Source organism: Anguilla rostrata, chromosome 13, assembly GCF_018555375.3.
Source record: "Anguilla rostrata isolate EN2019 chromosome 13, ASM1855537v3, whole genome shotgun sequence".
Classification (NCBI taxonomy): Eukaryota; Metazoa; Chordata; class Actinopteri; order Anguilliformes; family Anguillidae; genus Anguilla; species Anguilla rostrata.
In genome coordinates, this window is record NC_057945.1 from 36,862,912 (window position 1) to 36,875,271 (window position 12,360).

The following is a 12,360-nucleotide window of genomic DNA, read 5'->3' on the forward strand; positions in this document are numbered from 1 at the left end:
TGTCAACACAGTGAAAGCAGACTGTTTTCGTTTGGGTGTCTGATAAGGGGCACACTTCCACGGTATAAACCACCCTACACCCTCGAGGCTGGTCTTCATTCCCCCTCTAATCAGGACTGATTTAAACCTGTGACACCAGGTGAATTTAGCCTCTGGCCAATCAGGGGGCATTAATCAATCAATTAACTATCGGGTAGAAAAGAAAATCAGCAGCACTACCGGCCTGGAGGGCAGATATGAGTATACCTGCAGAAGATCACTGATAGAGGCGGAAAGTCCAGGGGGTCAGAAAGTAAAGTTTTAGACCCATGCTATGGGTCTGCTGGCCAATGCCAACACCGCCATGTTCGTTTCGGTAACAGACCATGGGCTGACACTGAATACCGCCATCTTAGCAGCCCGAACCACCAAACTGCTTCACCTCCCTGTTTATTCAACAACAGCAGCTAAAAAGAGACATGGGGGATTTAGACTGGAACACAAACTGAATTATAAAACACAGCGTCCCACTCGTTATTGTGGTATGGAGTCTCATTATGGCCTGTGAGTTAAACTAGTTACCGTTCATGCATACTGTAGTACGGCATGGCCATCTTACTGACGGTGTCATGGCAACAACTACTGCAATAAAACACAAAGGGTACACAGGGTGATCCATCACATTTTAATCAATGATAATTACCACCCCGTTTATGGTTTCAAGGCCAGTACAGACAGGGCCAGATACGGTGTAGGCAGGCCCAATAATCTGCTGGGCCCGCCATTGCTATGTGTTCCCGAACAAACACGATCTCCAGAACAGTTTCCCTAATTCTACACCGGGAATGTGAATATTGACAAAGAGATTTTAACCTTTCAGCCCAGTCAATGAGCAAGAAGCTGTGAAATTAGAACCGTTTGAGCTTCGCTGTGAAGTAGCGATGTAGCGTACGCATCACAGGAAGTGCCTTCGTTATTTAAAAAGGAAGAGGCAGCTGGGCGCCATTCCAAAACCAATCAATGCGCCCGTGCACTCACTTCGATGCGCCTCGCTTTCAGTAATAGCATTAAGCAGACTTCAATTTGGCTCAATCCTGAAGAGAGAAGTCAAGCAGAACCTTTCTAGCTTCCTTAGTAGCATGTATTTCAACAAAGTTGACCGCCCCCCCCCCCCCTACACCCCATACCTGTTTATTATCCTTGGACTGCAAAGATTAGGGGGGGGGGAAGCTGATTCACCACCTTCCTAAGTGTATATTTTGTTTTCCGAGGGTGCAATCAGAGAGGATTGAGGAAAGGACACGTTGGCTCTGTCTGCCCTGGCTCATATTCATCTCACAGTCGAACAGTAATTACACCACAAGACTCACCTGCCCTGGACTTTAAGAGGCCATTGGGTTGCCGTACCTAATGTAGTGTGACTATTGCACAGCAGATTATTGGTAAGTTCATTAAGACGTTGGGCACGGTTTAGATAGAGTGCAAGCAGCTTAATGTGCAAACTCATCTTATGTGTAACAGTATGAGTACACCACGCTGTTGGCTAAGGTGCAAAATATTTACTTTCTTCCTCTGCTAGGTCTGTAGAAGACACACACACACAGGACATGAGACACGCTCACTAGGTTAACGTTCGCTTCCATTCTTAAAGGCACAGTATTTATTTTTCAAGGGATAGCGGGCATTTTGCTGAAGAAAGCTATTTCAACTAGGTTTTCATAAAGTACTGAATTTAGCAAAAAGCTGGTATAGTACCATTTTTTTTTTATTTTAGTACTGCAGCACTTTATTAGGACCGGTATACCGTGCAACCCTACAAGACTTGTGACCAATTTTATGGATTTGGCTTTGACAAGACGCTATTATCCAGAGCACTTTACACAGATTACATTCGTTTTACAAATACAATCCATTTATATGGCTGGCCGTTCACCCGAAGCGATTAATGTTAGATATCAGCCCGGTTCCCTAATCAGCGTATTACACCGCGGCCCAATTCACCAGTTCAAGCATTCAGTTTTGTCCATGCAGAGCTGAATGTCCGCCCCCTGTCCAATCACAATATGAGCTGTCTCATCGGCTAATCTTCATAAACACGCTGAAGGTTTAATAGTGCTTAGGCCTCAGGCAGCACGTAATGGAGGTTTAGACGTACTGCAAAAATGAAGATGTCCACCAAAAACAGACTTTCCCTGCTGGTGTTTGGAACAACAATTATATATAATATAAACTAGCTGTTAAAACATATATTTTTTGTTTTTACTTGATAAAAGTAATATAAGTTGTTATACTATTGTCAAACTAATTTTAGTCATGTCCAAACAAACAATTATCCTACAATTTAGTATAACAAATTTTGACTTACAGAAAGCACTAAGATACAATTTCAAACACCCACGAGAAACACGGGTTGAATTAAATCTGTGAAGTGCACTAATTTTGTAATTTTTTTTTTTTGGAGAAGACCTTCAGGTATCTTTAAACATGAGGAGATATTAAATGTTTAACATAGCCAGTTAAGCAAGCTTGAGCTGAGTATTTGCAAATGTAATTATGTAAGTGGTTTTATGACCGCAAACCAAAAACTGAGCATTCCGTTTGGAATTTGAGATCTATTCAGGTGGACAGTCCCCTCTGCCACGCTGTGCTTTGTGTATTTAATGTGTGTTTAAAATGTGTGTTTAAATGACTCAATACACAACTGCTTACACCAACCTGACACACACACACCGGTTTTATATTAATATTCTTAGAGAATAAGCACAATTATCTTGGTTTATGTTTCTGCATCTGCTGAACCTCCTAAACTATATGTGTTCTATAGAGGCATCAAACACCTCTAGAGGTACCAAGCCAGTCCCATAAATCTTATTTGACAATTGAGCCACTTGCTTTTTAATATTAGGGAGGCACCAACAACTGATAAGTTTAAAAGCAAGCCAAAAACTCAACTTCTTATGTTAGCCTTTGGATGATTTTATTACACAGTATTTTAATATTTCATTGCTTAGTTGAATTGAAAATTCATCTATACATTCATTCATATCCATTGTCTTTTACCATGCTAAAATTATATTATCACTAAATTATATGTGTAAAAGCCTTGCGTTTGTCATTATTTTATTTTATTGGTGATTATTATCCATCTACGCTGTAAAGAATAGGTACGTGCTCTTTGCATGTAAACTGCTCTTAAAGACTCAATACCAGGTATTTTAAAGTCAGCCTAATGTTTAGTTTAATCTGCACTCCTGGCAGGTTAAATTAAACATTCCCCCTCTGGCTTAATTTCAAATATTTAGGTGTTGTTTCCAACTGAACGATCAATTAAAAACTCTCATTACACGTGCATGTTGCATAATAACCGCGAGGTAAACTAGCTCAGAGAACAGCTTTATGTGTCATTTAACATACCGCAGAGCCAAAATGGCTACACGCACCTACTTCAGTCGACCACGTGGGCACGGTGTTGTGTAGTGCACCCTGGCAATATGTGCACGATTACTTATCAGCATTAGCCCCCATCGGAATACACTAAGGAAATAAAATGTTGCTTAATAGTGCAGGATTGTGTAAACAGAAGCTCCCCTGTGCACATTTGAAAGCCCTGCTGATGTACCTGTTTCCTGGCTTTGGAATACCGTGGGGGGAAAAGGAAATGCTTTCATGGACCATCTTGATGATGCACTTCCTTTTCCTGTGCACACGCGCGGCTCGCAGCTTCAGATGCCGCCCGCGCTTTCCTCAAAAGAGCGAGGGACAGAGATTTCATAACGCGAGGAGACAACGCTATCTTTAAAACTGGCTATCTAGACCTTAATACAAATACATAAAATCATAAAAACAAAATCTCTTGAATCTGGACAGGCTGCAAATAACAGGAAGTTAAACCGAGAGATGCCTTGGTTCGACAAGTACTCTGCTATCGGCAGAACATCGAAGGGAACAGGTTGTAATCCAGCAGGATGGAAACATCGCTCTCTCCCGATAGCAATTAGCACAGAGTCAGAATCCTGGCTGTTTTTTAATGCTAGCAAACGCTATCTCTCGCTCCCGCTGCAGACAGCGCCCAAAAAATGCCAACTGCCGAACTGCCCGTCATCTCGACTCGCTCTGCCACTCCGCTTCTTTGTGCATTAATTGAAAGTGATTTTCCTTTGCATGATTCATGGGATAATATGGGCCATAAATTGCCCTCCTGAATAATGCAACCCCAGTATTTTAACGCGTGTCAAACGTCGCCCCGTGGAAGGGGGTGACCTCCCGCCCCTACCCCCCCCCCCATTGCTTCCGATGACTGATACAAGTCCTGGGGTGGGTGAACACAGAGACATTTCGAGGTGAAAGTCTCCATTAACTCTAAGAGGATTGAGACCATGGGCAAAGAGCAGGGGTGGAGTGGCAGGTTGGGGTGGGGGATGGGGGGTTGGTGGGGGGGGGTGCTCAGAACCGGATTGGCCGTGAGCGAGCTTTCAATCCTGCGGGTGCAGGATAGACTGTCAAACCCTAATTGTCCCGTCTATTGCTTAGTCCCCACCACTAAGCGGCCGAATCCATCAAATCAGTGATTTGACTCCAGAGGAGGAGAAAAAAAGAAGGCTAGCAAGGCTACCGTTGCTAAGCATCCATCATTCCAAACAACCTATGATTAGAATCCTACATTTTGCAGGTCAGCATGACGCATTTCCTGGCACCCCCCCGCCCCTGCTCCCCCCCCACCCCGCCCACACTCGACCCCGCCCCCAAGCCTCCAATGCACCCCACCAAACCTATAATTTTGACAACAGCTGTGCAAGTACATTGCAATGATTTAAAAAAACAAACAAAAAAAAAAAAACAAACAAAAAAAACCTGTCCAACTCCCGGCAGACCATTTTGTGCTCTGGGGAAACAGCAGCTTTGAGAAACACGCTGGAAAAACGCAGTCAGGGAAGGGACGCAGCTGCGCAGAAACAACGAGGAAACACGGCTTAGAAGCAGGAAAAGGTTAATCTGCGCCTTTTTCTGACCGATGGTATTGCCCACCCCAACACAATCGCTCCGCACCTCTCCGCGCGATGAGCATCTCTCACCCCCACATTCGTATTCTCCCCATGCCTGTTTATGATTGCGTATCCTGGCAACCGGTTGCTGCCTGGTGTCAGGGGGGCGGGGGGGAGTCTGTCCGTGCTGACCAATCGGATGCCGCAGTGGCAGAGAGGGGAGTGGCCGTCTGGCTTAGTGGCAGGGGATCAAAGACGGATGACGGACAGACGGAGCACAGGGTCCCGTCGACTCACTGGTCTGACGCCCTGGACCGCGTCCTGAAGGCACGTCCTCGATTTCCACTGATCCCAGATCAGAGGTCAGCGCACAGGAACCTCCAAGGAACACCCCGAGTCCTGCACAGTCAACCTTCAGCTGAGGCCCACCCCAAACAAAACCGCTCACTCCCTCCCTGCTGATTCCAGATCAGTGAGTTCACTCAGTGAAACGGCAGTGTAGCACAGTGGGTAAGGAACTGGGCTTGTAACCGAAAGGTCGCAGGTTCGATTCCCGGGTAAGGACACTGCCGTTGTACCCTTGAGCAAGGTGCTTAACCTGAAATTGCTTCAGTATATATCCAGCTGTATAAATGGATATAAATGGATACAATGTAAAAATGCTATGTAAAAGTTGTGTAAGTCGCTCTGGATAAGAGCGTCTGCTAAATGCCTGTAATGTAATGTAATGAAACATGTGGAGTACTGTTCAGAGTCTTGCCAACAGCTTGTGTAGAACTCACCGGGACACAACAAGAAAACATCTGGATGTGACAAAGAGAATAAAATTTCAAAAAAATTAGACAGCTACCAATTCCAGTAGTTGAGAGAATGTTTTCTTGTCAGTGGTGGCATTGGCCCAGTCAGGTCACCACTGTCCACCAGTGGCAGAACATTCTTGTTTGTTATCAATAACAACCATGTTGTAAGGAAGATTGCCTGAGGTTACACAAGAGAATGTAATAATGGACACCTGCACATACTTAGTCCCAGAATGCAAAAAAATCCATTTCTGTTTCTAATCACACAGACTCCGATTCTTTTCCCAGCCAAGGTTGAGCCAGAATTAACCCCTACATAGTCCGCACTGAACAAGCGAGATTGAGGTTTCACAGTTTAAGCCCTGATGCTGTCAGTATAATTGAGTTTTGATACTGATGTAATCGTTGGTCGAGGTGGAAAAACACGTGAAGCGGAGATGGGAGGAGGAGTTGGGGTAGCCCTGGAGGATGTCCCATGGGAAATGTTTTTACTGATCGTTACTACGGCGATGAGCGGTGATGTTTCAGGTCCCCAGGGAGCTTCTCTTCAATTTTTTTTTTTCCAGAACCAAAGCCGAGCAGCCTGCCTCTCTATCTCTCTCTCTCTCTCTCTCTCACTCTCTCTCTCTGTCCCGTTTTCTCTCAAACAATCTCCCCTGATTATGCATGTCTGTTGAAAATTTGCTTGGCAATATCATTAATCATTGAGGAAAAAAATCTGATTGGTTTATTATGCTCTGGGTCAAAGGGTAGAGACTGAAGTTGCATTAAGAACTTTGTTCTCCAGAACGGCGGCACCCAAGCAACTCCCCACAGTCAGACGCCGTCATGAAATATACTAATGAAAATGCAGACTCACCACTCCAACAATCATACTGAGCAAAAGCTAGAATCTTGATGAGGGCTTTAAATCTGGGTTGAGAGATGTTTTGACCTGAACGGACTAGGTTAACCCCAAAAGAGCCCAGGCTTTGCCCGGATATAGTCTGGCCACGTCCTAGTTGGCTAGAAAACTTTCACTTTTCAACCAAATGTAGCCGGGTTTTCATCTGTTCGCCAAGACGGTGTTTCATTGACTATTCACCATAAAAATGTCACTAGGATATATCAGTGGACAAGATAACAGTCAAACCAGTAGCTTTATATGTAAGCTAATTGAATAAATAAAATAAAAAACAGTATTATATCACAAATCATTATATTACTTTGTATTGCAACAAATATGTAAGCTATTATTTATTATCTACATTAGTGACTTCATTATTTTTTCTTTAATTTAAATCTTATGGTTTATATTGCCCAGTAAGTTCTCTTTTAGTGCCAATGATGCACATGGCAATATGCATCAGAACTGTATCTATTTGAGTGCAATGATACTTTACTCCAACCATTAAGAGAACAGCAATGTCTATTTTATGTCCTTTTCGTTTGCTAATTGACAATTGTGTATTTTCATGCAAATATTTCTGAACTATTTTATATGTTATGAAAACTGTGCTAAAACCCATACATCTTTTAAGTAGCACATTGTTATGAAGAGTTGAGTAAACCCCTTGACAAGCATCTTTTGGTATATCAAGACAGAGCTGTATTCAGCAGAACGCTCAATCAAACCTAATTAAGTAAAATCAGATGGAACAATGAACTAGCGCACACAAGTGTGCTGGAGGGCAATTATTTGAATGAAAATGAATTCCCATGCAGCTCACGCAAGATGCTTTAGCTGAATGGAAATAAATTTGCAGCTATGTTGGGATTATCAGGCTAAGGAAAAACTATCTTGTCTATTTGATGAAGATAAAACTGAAAATGCACATTTTATTTCCACTTCACCAGATTGATAATTTCATACTTAATTCAGTGTGCTTTCATAACACTGATTAGGAAAACACGTAACATGGGGTAGGCTACATAACACATTACTCATAATCTGATTACCCACTTCATACCTTTTCTATGTGTGAACCTCAGTACTGCTAGGGGGTCAATGGCAGTGGAGCGGTTAAACTGCCTTATATAACTGTATAATCACCAAAAAAACACATTCGCTACTGTAGCCTACATCTGTTCACCACCATGATGTACAGAAAATTACTTAAACATACACATCTGGTTTCAAACATTAAACAGATTTATTCTAGTATACCATGTTCAGTACACGCAATGTAAATCGCCACTAACCGCCGTACCGTTTTGTTCCGTGTTCAAATTGGAGTGACGTAATTCGAATGTCACGATTCTGTGCAATTTTATTGGAAGCGCTGGACAAGAAGAATTGTCTATTTTAGACAGGGGGAGCTATTTTCTCGTACTCAATTACATATATGATTATTAGATATAAAGTAGCAACTGATGTATAATGATTTCTATGTGTAAAAATATACTGTAATTTCTTCTGGGAGATAACTGAATATTGTATGCAAATGGTAGAGTCCCGATAATGTAAAGTATATGTGTAGGTATGGGGCATGCCCTCGCCAAGGCGTAACTTGGCGGGATGGCATACCTGCCATCCCAATAAGCAGGTAATTTGCGGTCAGGCTGGCTGGCAGTAGGTGGGTGTAATTGCATGGGTACAATACAACATGTGCAGTTTCTTTTTGTTTTATATTTGTATATAAATGTTGGTATAATAGTCGTGGGCAGTTTTGTAAATAAAACACCCCACTTGGGTTGCACAAGTTTGAGTCTCCAAAGTTCACTGTAAAATCCGCCGACCCACCACCCTTGTGACAACTGGCAATGAGCAAAAAAAAAAAACGAAAGAAAAAAGCTCCCCACAAAAGAACAGCTAATCTATCCAGGCTCAACGTTCAGCGACATAAATTTTAATGCCTCCATAAACAAGCGCAGCACAATATTTCAACGCCCTTTAGCTTCTGATCCCAGGAGCACAGAAGAGCGTTTTCGAGCGGGCGGACGGCGAAGGAACGTCCCTCATGAGGCTCACGCTACGGTCCGCAGAAACTCCTCACGCCGAGGTTTCCGCCGTCCTGCTCCCCGAAAAAAAAGCCGGTTGCGTTGCCGTGACTACGGCGGTCATCCACTCTGAAAAGGGGGGGGCGGGACCTCGAGACGCCGTGCTCCTCAGGTGAAGTTTGAGTGACAGGAAGTGGGGGGTGGGGGGGTTAGAAGAAAGGGAACACAGCTACCCTGATCATTAATGCTGTCCGTACAAGGGACCGGAGTGTTGGGCGGGCCTGAAGGGGTCAGACACAGGGTGACGGAACAGAACAAGCAGGAAGCCAGCACGGGAAGTCAGATGAGCTCGGCCCCAAAGGCATGGAGTGTGCATTGCTCTTATCATTTTCATCCTTCTAAATCATTCCTAATTTGTTCCTGTAGCACTTTCACAATGTTACACTTGTCTGTCCATCCAGCATTTACATTGCACTATCAGTATCGGTATCTTGGATGTTGTAGCTTGTCGTCATGGCATCCTAGTTTGACTTACCATAACTCTCTGACCTAGCCTATGCTTACTTTGTGAACTGGACTTAATGTGTCCACAGCTATGAAATAACTGTTGCATGATGAGTACTGTACCTTATCGGGCTTGTGTTTTGCTGTTGTCCCAATGACCTTCCGTATACATTACTGTACGTCACTTTGGATAAAAGCGTCTGCCAGACAAACGTAATGTAATGTAATGAGACAGAGGTACCTGTTTAGTGCCATTTTTACCCACATTCCCTAGAGAGAGAAACAGGTCATATCGAACAGCTAAGGAGTCATCGGTTAGTACTGTTGCACAAATGAATTTAATTCATCATTCAAAAATGAACTCTGAATTGAGATACACCGGAGTTCTTGAGCCACGGTTCCTTCCATTATTTCGTGTTTACGCTGCAAAATGACTCAGACATGTCTTGTTGAAGATGCCGCAATCAGACGCGTCTCACTGAAGGTCCTGAGATGCCAGGAATCAAGCTGCAAGTTTTTATATAAAACCCCTGAATGGGTTTCAGAAGAAGTCCTCAGACACATGAGAAGGCTTTCCAAATCCCAAGGCCCTGCACGATTTAGTTGCACTTTCGCAAAGAACTGAAATCCCCCACATTTTTAAAAAACGCTTGCTCGGAATGTTGAATGGCCTCCTCGAACGACTGTGGCTCCTTACCTCAGACACGTTGGAGCAAATGCATCTTCTATCTGCAGAAAAGGAAGAGAGAGGTTGGGGTTGGGGGGGGGGAGAGAGATAAGGAATCCAAATGAATGCATCTCATCTCGGCCAGTCAGACACTTAGGCCGGATTTCACGCCGTGTTAAAAAAAAACAAAAAAAAAAAAAACATGGAGGTTCGTGCGCGGAGAGCGTTCTTCCATCATCGTAAGTGTCGGCTGAGCACCGTTAGGGCTCTCATGGCGGCAAGACTTGTAAACATTCATACTGTTGTCACGGCAGCAGAGGCAGGGGAGGCCTGGGGGAGCCCCCAGCCGCAGAGGCGCCATTTTAGCTGGCGGAATGGGACCGTTATTTCTCGCGGAAACATTCGAATTAGGCAGTCCTCGTAGACCAGAGCCACTGTTTTATATAACAAGTCCCACGGCGGCAGTAATTACTAATAGTAAACAATGCTCTAATTTTGCTTTGGGGAGCGGAGCGGGAGTGGGATACCCGCTCTCCCGCCCTCTCTCCCCTCTCCGGCAGCTGCTAGCGCCAGCCATCAGGCGGTATCCTGCTGCCTTACGGGTTTCTGTTGCTCTGAAACAATGCAGATTTGATTTGAATTTTTTTTTAAAGCAGAGAATGGAGTGCTACATGGGTAGATGGTAAAAAAAAAAGAACTTTTAGTGCTAAAAAAAATTAGCTGGGAGGTGCTCTTTGGTGCGGATGAAAAACATAAATCGAAAAAAGAAAAACAAATGAGAATATTATGAAATTGAATTTCCTCTTCACGCACAATGCAGAAACTTAATTTTTTAGACATGCTGAGCTTATTTTCACAATATATTTTGTATATACATTTTTTATATATTTTAACAACAGTCAGAATAAGGAAATGCTAATATATGTCCAATTAATAAGGATCCTAGGGTGGATAGGTTGAGAACTCCACGTAAGATCAAAAATTTCACTCCATTTTTATGATGCGAAGAATATAACACAGCAATTACTATAAAGGTTCATTGTTCACACAAGATCGTCCTTCTGATTAGAAATAGGTCTCAACTCAATCACAACATTATTAATTAAAAAATAATAATACTTCAGAGCCAGTGAGCCGTGTATGGATCTGTTCATATAAAAGTCCACTGGGAGAAGGTTAAGAAAGATAATGAAAAATTTATGAAAAAAAATAAATAAAAAATCTCAGAACAGCTAAGTCTGTTATTTTTACGGCAGGTCCTTTTGAATGTTAAGTGGCTTTCCCCCTCTGTGAGAGACACACACCAACCCAGGCACATACCCTCTTCTTTGAACGCTCACCTGTACAGCGCACTCTCATGCTACGGCATCAAGCAGACGCTTCAGAGGAATCACACACACACACACACACACACACACACACACACAAAGGCTACAGCTATTATCTGCTTAAGCAGCCAGGCCACAATGTTACGGCTGTTTAATCTAGCAGTTGGCAGTTACAGCTGCCCCGATTATGTAGTTAATCTTGTTTAACGTGATCCTGCGTTTCTTGTAACGCATCCTAATTTACAGGTCAAAGCATCCAGAATCCATATTACCAAAAAAATTACCAGTCTGCGCACATGATGTCTACCCAATTTACTGCCTGCTTTCATGAATTCATAAAAGTCAGAAAGGAGCTCTCCCCACCAATCACAGGGCACATTGGTAACTAAAAACAGAACAAGGCCAGTGGCGATTGGTGGATACCTTTTGGATCTGCTCTGATTATCCCTAAAAGCCTCCTGGAAGTATAGTCAGAAAGAGTATGCTAATCACCCTCAGGGTTGCCCTTACAAGAAAAAGTAGTTAATAAAAGCATGCCGTAAGTATTTTCTGAACTAAATCCCAGTTAGTGTACTTAAAACCGCACTTTCACTTTACTTCCCATGAAAGCATCTGACCCTTTTCTCTATCACAGCGACTGCACGGGCAGATCAGCTCCATCTCTGACTGAGCTATATGCTGCAGTGAAAAAAGGCTTTCCTTTTGTTTTCTGTTCGCACTGACATTGCATGACACAACAAAAAAATTATTCATGCTGCAGAGGTACTGCAATGCATACATGCAGAGGAGGAAAACCCAGGCTCAGAAAGTAAAAGTCCTCCCCAGTATTTTTGTTCAAGTCACCTTTACCAATTAGTACAATTCTTCGGCCAGGAGGTAGAACTAATCTGTGGAATCAGCTGGCCGAGTTCACGGGCGGAAGCAACACACGACAACTTCTACTTTCTGATCCCTTAGATTTTCCTCCTCTGAAAGCCATTGAATGGGCAAATGGCCAGATACAGGGACGACAGAGACGCAGAGTTAGTCTGCTGCACAAACCGTCTGAATTCAAGGAAAAATCGGATGATGAAATGAAAGGTAATGAAATAGCACTTAGACATAAGAGCACAAATTTGTGCACTAAATGCCCGTAATGCGCAAACACAGAGGCAGGCCGCTTTAATGAACAGCGACGATAG

At 43.2% G+C, this 12,360-nt stretch overlaps 1 long non-coding RNA gene across 1 annotated transcript in view; it reads right to left on the reverse strand.

Annotated features, from left to right (window-relative positions):
* Positions 1 to 9,513: 9,513 nt before the first annotated feature.
* The window catches only part of LOC135237749 (uncharacterized), an 83,981-nt gene continuing 81,134 nt past the window's right edge, over positions 9,514 to 12,360 (reverse strand). Inside the window, exon 4 of the long non-coding RNA XR_010324903.1 lies at positions 9,514 to 9,909. This is a non-coding gene — a long non-coding RNA (uncharacterized LOC135237749). The remainder of the gene's footprint in view (positions 9,910 to 12,360) is intronic.